The sequence below is a fragment of the Euphorbia lathyris genome, chromosome 1 (assembly GCF_963576675.1).
Source record: "Euphorbia lathyris chromosome 1, ddEupLath1.1, whole genome shotgun sequence".
Classification (NCBI taxonomy): domain Eukaryota; kingdom Viridiplantae; phylum Streptophyta; class Magnoliopsida; order Malpighiales; family Euphorbiaceae; genus Euphorbia; species Euphorbia lathyris.
Window position 1 is genome coordinate 138,727,033 of NC_088910.1, and position 7,192 is coordinate 138,734,224.

The following is a 7,192-nucleotide window of genomic DNA, read 5'->3' on the forward strand; positions in this document are numbered from 1 at the left end:
CTTAAACTTGTCCAATTGTAAAACACAACCCCAAATTGCTGACATGGACTACAATTGAAGAAACACGTGAAATGCAAAATCTGCAACGCTCGTGGAGTATGATAATCAGATCTTTGGCGTGATACGAATCCGGGGAAATTTTTTTACGGTTGCTTCAAATACGGGGTAAAAAAATTCTCAATTTGGGGTTATGTTTTACAATTGGACAAGTTTAAGGGGTAAGTTATTACAATTGAAAGTTGAGGGGGCAGTTGCAACATTTGGACAAGTTTAGGGGGTTATTTGTGTATTAGGCCTATATAAAAAAAAAGAATGTTACTATTTTTTTTTTTTGGCCTAATGCTTTCCCAGCCTCCTTAACTTGTCCAAATTGGTTATTTACCCCATCAACTCATCGAATGTCCTATTTACCCCCTTAACTCCATAAAAGTGGTATTTCTCACCCCATCAACTTATCCATTTATCCTCCAACTCATAGAATGTTCTATTTACCCCCTTAACTCTATAACAGTGGTATTTTTCACCCCTTACAATCTGTTACCGAAGCCTAAATTGATAACTTTTTTTAAACGTTAAACTTATATTTATGCTATTTTGTAAGTGGAACCTAAATTGATACTTCTCTAAAAATCATAGGCCTATTTTGGTACATTATCCCTATATATAATGTATTTAACTTGTTTATATTAATGTTCTTGTTATTTGTATTTTGTATTCGTTCTTTCTCTTTTTAACTTTTTTTACTACTATAAAGGGATAAGAAATACAATTTTTATGGAGTTATAAGAGGGTAAATAGGATCATAAGTTGTGAGAAATACCACTTTTGTAAAGTTAAGAGGGTAAATGGGATATTCGATGAGTTGAGAATGGGTAAAATGACAAATTTGAACAAATTAAGGGTGTAAGAAATACCATTTTTATAAAGGTAAGGGGATAAATAGGACATTCGATGAGTTGGAGGGGTAAAATGAATAATTTGAACAAGTTAAAGAGGCTGGAGAAGCATTAAGCTTGCTAAAAAGTTGTGTAAGAAAAGAAGAATATTAAAAAATATTCCCTCAAAATAAAAAAAATCCCATTTGGCTGCCCAAAAATAATATATATAAAAAGAAAAAGCAGCAGCGGCAGGCATGAGGCTGGTTGCAGAGTCCACTAGATGCACGTGACATTTATTTTTTTCAAAACCTACCTACATTTCATCCTTATCACTATTCTCTCTTTTTTCTTCACCTTTTTACCTTCTTATTGTCATGTCTTTTCCATTTCAATAGCATCTTCGAGCATTTTTACTTAGAGCTTGTTTGGTTCAGCGGTTGGCTAACAGCTGTTGCAGTTGTTGTTAGCTATTTGCAGTTACAGTAAGCTGTTAGCGGTTGCTGTTAGCTGTTTGTTATTAGCTGTTTAATTACTAGTGTTTGATAAAATTATATTGAACAGTTGCTGTTCGGATTTAAAATGTCTAAAAGGGACATGTTTTAAATTAATCAATGATGAAATTATAAAAGGAAAAATATGAAAAAAAATACCCATAACGTTTACAACTAGGAATGATTTTACTCTTAACGTCTAAAATGGTGCAATCTGACCCATAACGCTGGCAGCTAATAGCAATTTTAACCCTAACATTGGCAAGTTGGGTTGATTTCAGATATTATTAGAGAACATAGATATTTTATTTCTTATTCTACACCAATTGCACGTACCAGTAGTTCTAAAAAAGAGATTTCATATTTTTTTTGTGATTTAATAATAAAATTGGAAATTAATATTTATAAATTCGGTGAAATATTTGAAATTTTTTTGTCTAATTCGTACAAAAGACAATATATATTTTTTTATTTTCTTAAAAAAAATTCACGTCTAATCATATGTTTGTGATCTGTTATTTTTTATTTAGGGGTAAAATTGCTTTTGGCTGCCAATCTTAGGGGTATAATTGCACCATTTTAGACGTTAAAGGTAAAATTGCTCCTAGCTATAAATGTTAAGGGTATTTATTGAACGCAACAAAACCTTATTCTTCCGGTAATTATGTTGTTGAAATATAAATAATGTAAAAAAAATAAAACATATTTTGCGGAAATAAGAAGGATAATTTTATCAATAACAAATAACTACAAACAGCTGTTTATGAAGCTCCAAATAGGAGCTTTTCGTGAAACGTTCCAAAACGCCGCAGTTTTCAGAGAAAATGCTAAACGCTGCGGTTATATGAACCTAACCAAACGCTATATTTCCTGCGGTTTGGAGTGAAACGCTAAACGCTTCTCCGAAAAGCTGAAACTAACACCCTCTTGGTGAACTCTTTAAAAATAATATAAATAATTAATTCATAGTGATTTAAGAGTGATTAAGACATATCATCTCCGATAATACTCCTATATTCACTATTTATTTATTATTTTATCATTAAAATTATTAATTATTAATCTATCTACCAATAGTGAAAGAAAAGTCTTTTCAATAATAAATTATTAATAAAAAATGAATTAAGGATGAACTAAGAGGTGGAGAGAAGCTCTCTATTAGAGCATTTCCAATAGACTCTTAGTGCATTCTCTAAAAATAATATACATAATTGACTCTTAGGGTCCGTTTGGTATGTCGTAATACAATGTAATGTAATCAATGTCATAATGTAATCAAAGTTGTAATGTAATAGAATGAAATGTTGATCTTACCATGTTTGGTTGACAATTAAAAAGAAAATGATAGAATGTAATTATCATTACAATACTTATATTTTCCTAATTAAATGTAATCATAAAATTTTATTTACATAATTAAAATTAACAAAAAAAACATAAAAAACGTGGAAAGCACAAAAAATGTGAAAAATCGAATCGAAATCAAATACAAGATTAGATTAATCGGGATCAATAATTTTTTTTTAAAAAATTTGCGCAATGCGCTTACATTAAAGAAGAAAGAAAAATCCCCACCAGACCCGGATGTGATTCGAACCCATGACCTCCCAAGGCATAGGTAAGCTCTCAACCACTAGGCTAAGAGCTTCTCAATAAATTAGTATATAGTTTTTTGCTTTTTCATTTTTTTAAAAAATTTTCTCGTTTCTTTTAATTTCTATTTTCAACATTTTTCACCGTTTTTCTATTTTCTCCTTTTTCCGATTTTTCATTTTTTTTTCATTTTTCGCATTTTTTCGTCTTTTTTTTCGTTTTCAATTTTCATGTTTTTCTACTTTTTTTCGTTTTTAACAAGAATGAGAGGTAAAATTGAGATGTGAGATTTGAGAAATGAGAGGTTAGATGACAATGTAATGAGAATTCAAGTCATTTTTCTATGTAATGAGGATTACAAGATTTGTTCAATAAAATTTACCTCAATGTTTTCTCATTACATTACAATAAATTTATAACATGCAACCAAACATGGTAAATGACCTTCAATGTAATGGTCATTCCATTACGAAGGTCATTACGTCTTACCAAACGGGGCCTTAGTGATTTAAAAGTGACTAAGATATATCATCTCCAATAATACTTTTTATTTATTATTTTATAATTAAAATTATCAATGATTGTTACATTTGCCAATAGTGAAAGGAGATTGACTTCTTAATAATAATTTATTAATAAAAAATGAATTAAGGATGCACTAAGAGGTGGTGAGAGGCTCTCTATTAATAGCAAGTATGGAGATGCTCTTAGTAATTTGAGGAGCCACTAAGAGGCTGTTGGAGTGTATTTTTAACTCTCTCTCCTTAAATTTTAACTCAAGAGTCAATTTAAAAGGTCGGTGGAGATGCTCTTAGGTGTATGGTCTTTTTTTGGAAAGTACTCCACATATAAAATAATACCAATATAAGTTTAATGTTAAAAATAAAGGTATCAATTTAAGTTTCGATAACGGATTGGATACGTCATTCCTATCACTCTATTAAGTTCTGATTTCTCCCTCTACATAGAATTGACAGAACTTAACAGAGTAATATGAATGACGTGTCACGTTCCGTTATTGATACCTAAATTGGTACCATTTTTTAAACATTAAACTTATATTGATGTTATTTTATACGTGGGGCATAAATTGATACTTCTCCAAAAACCATAAACCTATTTTGATACATTTTCCCTATATTTTAGGGATAATGTACCAAAATAGGTCTATAGTTTTATGAAAAGTATCAATGAAGCATCCACGTAAAAAATAACATTAATATGAGCTTAACGTTTAAAAAAAAATACCAATTTAAGTCTTGATAACGGAACGTAACACGTCATTCATGTTATTCCCTTAAGTTCGAGCTAATAGTTAAGGTCAAATCATATATCTTATATTAATCTCCGACACACCCCCACATGCAAATGCCTATTGGGCTTGCAGCGTGCACAACACAGGCCCATCCCGCCATGTGTTTTTAATTCCACAAATTAATGAGGTTGTCGGGACTCGAACCCTCGACCGTTTGGTCCTAGACACGCTGATACCATGTCATGAAACCGATTGAACTAAAAGCTCGAACTAATAGTTAAGGCCCAATCATATATCTTATATTAATCTCCGGCACACCCCCACACGCAAATGCCTATTGGCCTGCAGCGTGCACAACATTTGCCCATCCCGCCATGTGTTTTTAATTCCACAAATTAATGAGGTTGTCGGGATTCGAACCCTCGACCGTTTGGTCTTAGAGACTCTGATACCATGTTATGAAACCGATTGAACTAAAAGCTCGAGCTAATAGTTAAGGTCCAATCATATCTTATATTAATCTCCGACAATCGAGACCTAAATTAGTACCATTTTTTAAACGTTAAGCCCATGTTCAAGGCTAATACAGAGAGGTGCCTGGACCCCTCAGCCACCGGAACCACTATGACGAGAGGTAGTTTCAGTGCCCTGTCTCTACAAAATTCGAGACTGTGGTGGTTCCGGCCCTGTTTCCATGAAATTTTGATAGAGTGCTGAATTAGCACCTCAAAAATTGACACATGTCCTGTTAGGCAAATCTTTTTTTTTTTTTTTTTTTTTTTTTTTTTTTTTTTTTTTTTGCATGTTAGGTCATCTCTAAATCAAAAGTTCTAATTCTTTTGGCATGTTAGGTTCTCCTTAAATCCGAATTTCTAAACCTTTTTTGGTCTATTAGGCTCTCCCTAAATCCGATTTTTTTTTCTATTAGACATGATTTTTTTTACATGTTAAGAATCTTAAACACAGTGTAGGTTAATTTTGAAAAGTTTTACGTGGTGCTTAAAACTTGGTTCTTGACCACTCCGATTATAACACGTATATAAACAAAATAATTTTTTTTGAACAAGTTCGATTTAGCAAAAAAAAAAAAAAATCACATGCACATGTAAAATTGACCCTCCCCCACCGACCAATTTTGTATTTGCTACTACTATCTATATTGGTGCTATTTTGTACATGGAGCCTAAAGTGATACTTCTCCAAAAATCATAGATATATTTTAGTACCTTATCATAATATTTTAGGGATAAAATGATGTAATTTTATTGACAGCGTTGATAATTAGGAGCAATTTTACTCAAATATTATGAAATCGGATTAATTTCAGATATTATTATAAAACACATATATTTTATTCTTTATTCTATATCAATTATATATCAGTTGGTTCTAAAAAAAATCACATTTTTATGATTTAGTAATAGAATTAGAGATAAATGTTCATAATTTTGATGAAAGATTTAATTTTTTTTTTGTGCCATTAATATAAAATAAATACAATATACTTTTTTTTATGTTTTTCATTTTTAATTATATGTTTATTTTTGTTACTGGTTGAATAATTTAAATGTGCATATATTAAATGCAGATGATAAAATTTATAGTCGAGAAGATAATTTGATAAATTTATGGTGTTTATTTTCAATATAATTAATAATAGATTTGTACTATATAGTTTTGTAAATAACATGTGAATAATTTTCATATATCAAATAGCTATTTTTTACTATAGTTTTTTTGTAAACAAGATAAGGTAAATTATACTTTTTAACATCAATAGCCACTGAACTTTAATTAACTCCTCAAAATGACATTTAAAGATCTCAAAATAAAAATATTTAAGAATTAAAGTTGTTCAGAATGATATTTACCATGAATTCGCATTTTCTATTTTTTAAAATCACATTTTTTGGAACTTTTTTTCTCTAAAAATTCACTATTTTTCATAACTAAACAACACCTAAATGACATCAAAATAAAAACTTTCAAAAATTAAAGTTCCTTAGAATATCATTAACTCTTTGAATTTTTTATTTTGAGACCGTCACTAGCTGTTTTGAGGTATTGAGTGGTCAGCAATATTAAAAAGTGTAAAGTTCAGTGGTCACACCGTTAAGGATTGAATTTTACTGGCCATATTGTTAAAATGGGTGGCCTTAGGTGTAATTTATCCAAACAAGATATAAATTTAATTTGTACATATTAAATTTAAAATTTATTATTTGATAAAAATAAAGTTATTAATAAATCCGCAGAATATTGCGAGTATATGGTAGATGTAAAGTGAAATAAAATTAGCCATAAAAAAAGAAGTGAAATGAATTTATAAAGTTTATAATACATAGTTTAAAGAGTAATTTTGTAACATTCAAGTCAGGATGGCCGAGTGGTCTAAGGCGCCAGACTCAAGTTCTGGTCCTCTTATGAGGGCGTGGGTTCAAATCCCACTTCTGACATTTTTTCCAATTTTTTCTACTTAATAATTTTTCCTATTTTAACTAGGGGTGAGCAAAACCAAACCGAAAATCCAAGGATTGAAAAAATCGGACCGAAAAAAACGGACCAAACCGGATCGAATTATATTTTGGTTTGGTTCGGTATTAATTTTTAAGCTAGTTTGGATTTTGGTTCGCTTCGGTTTGGTCCGGTCCAAAACCGAACAAAACGTTTTCTCTCAACTAATTATATATACAAAATAAAAACTAATTATATGATTATTTTCTTTATATAATTATTTAGTTAGTGAATGTACAAGTAGTTGTAGGTCTTTAGTGTGCTTTGTTTGGTCCAAACATGAACCAAACCGGACCGAACCGAAATAATTTGGTTCGATCCAGACCAAACCGAATTATAATTTGGTTTGATTTGATCCTAAAAAATAGAAGTAATTTGGTTCGTTCCAATTCGGTTTGGTTCGGTTTTTGGACCAAACCGGACCATGCTCACCCCTAATTTTAACACACTTAATTAATGAT

General features: G+C 30.4%; 1 non-coding gene across 1 annotated transcript; it reads left to right on the forward strand.

The window, feature by feature from the left end:
- Nucleotides 1-6,589: 6,589 nt before the first annotated feature.
- Nucleotides 6,590-6,673, forward strand: TRNAL-CAA (transfer RNA leucine (anticodon CAA)). The gene has a single exon. It is a non-coding gene; the product is annotated as a tRNA-Leu (tRNA).
- Nucleotides 6,674-7,192: the final 519 nt, after the last annotated feature.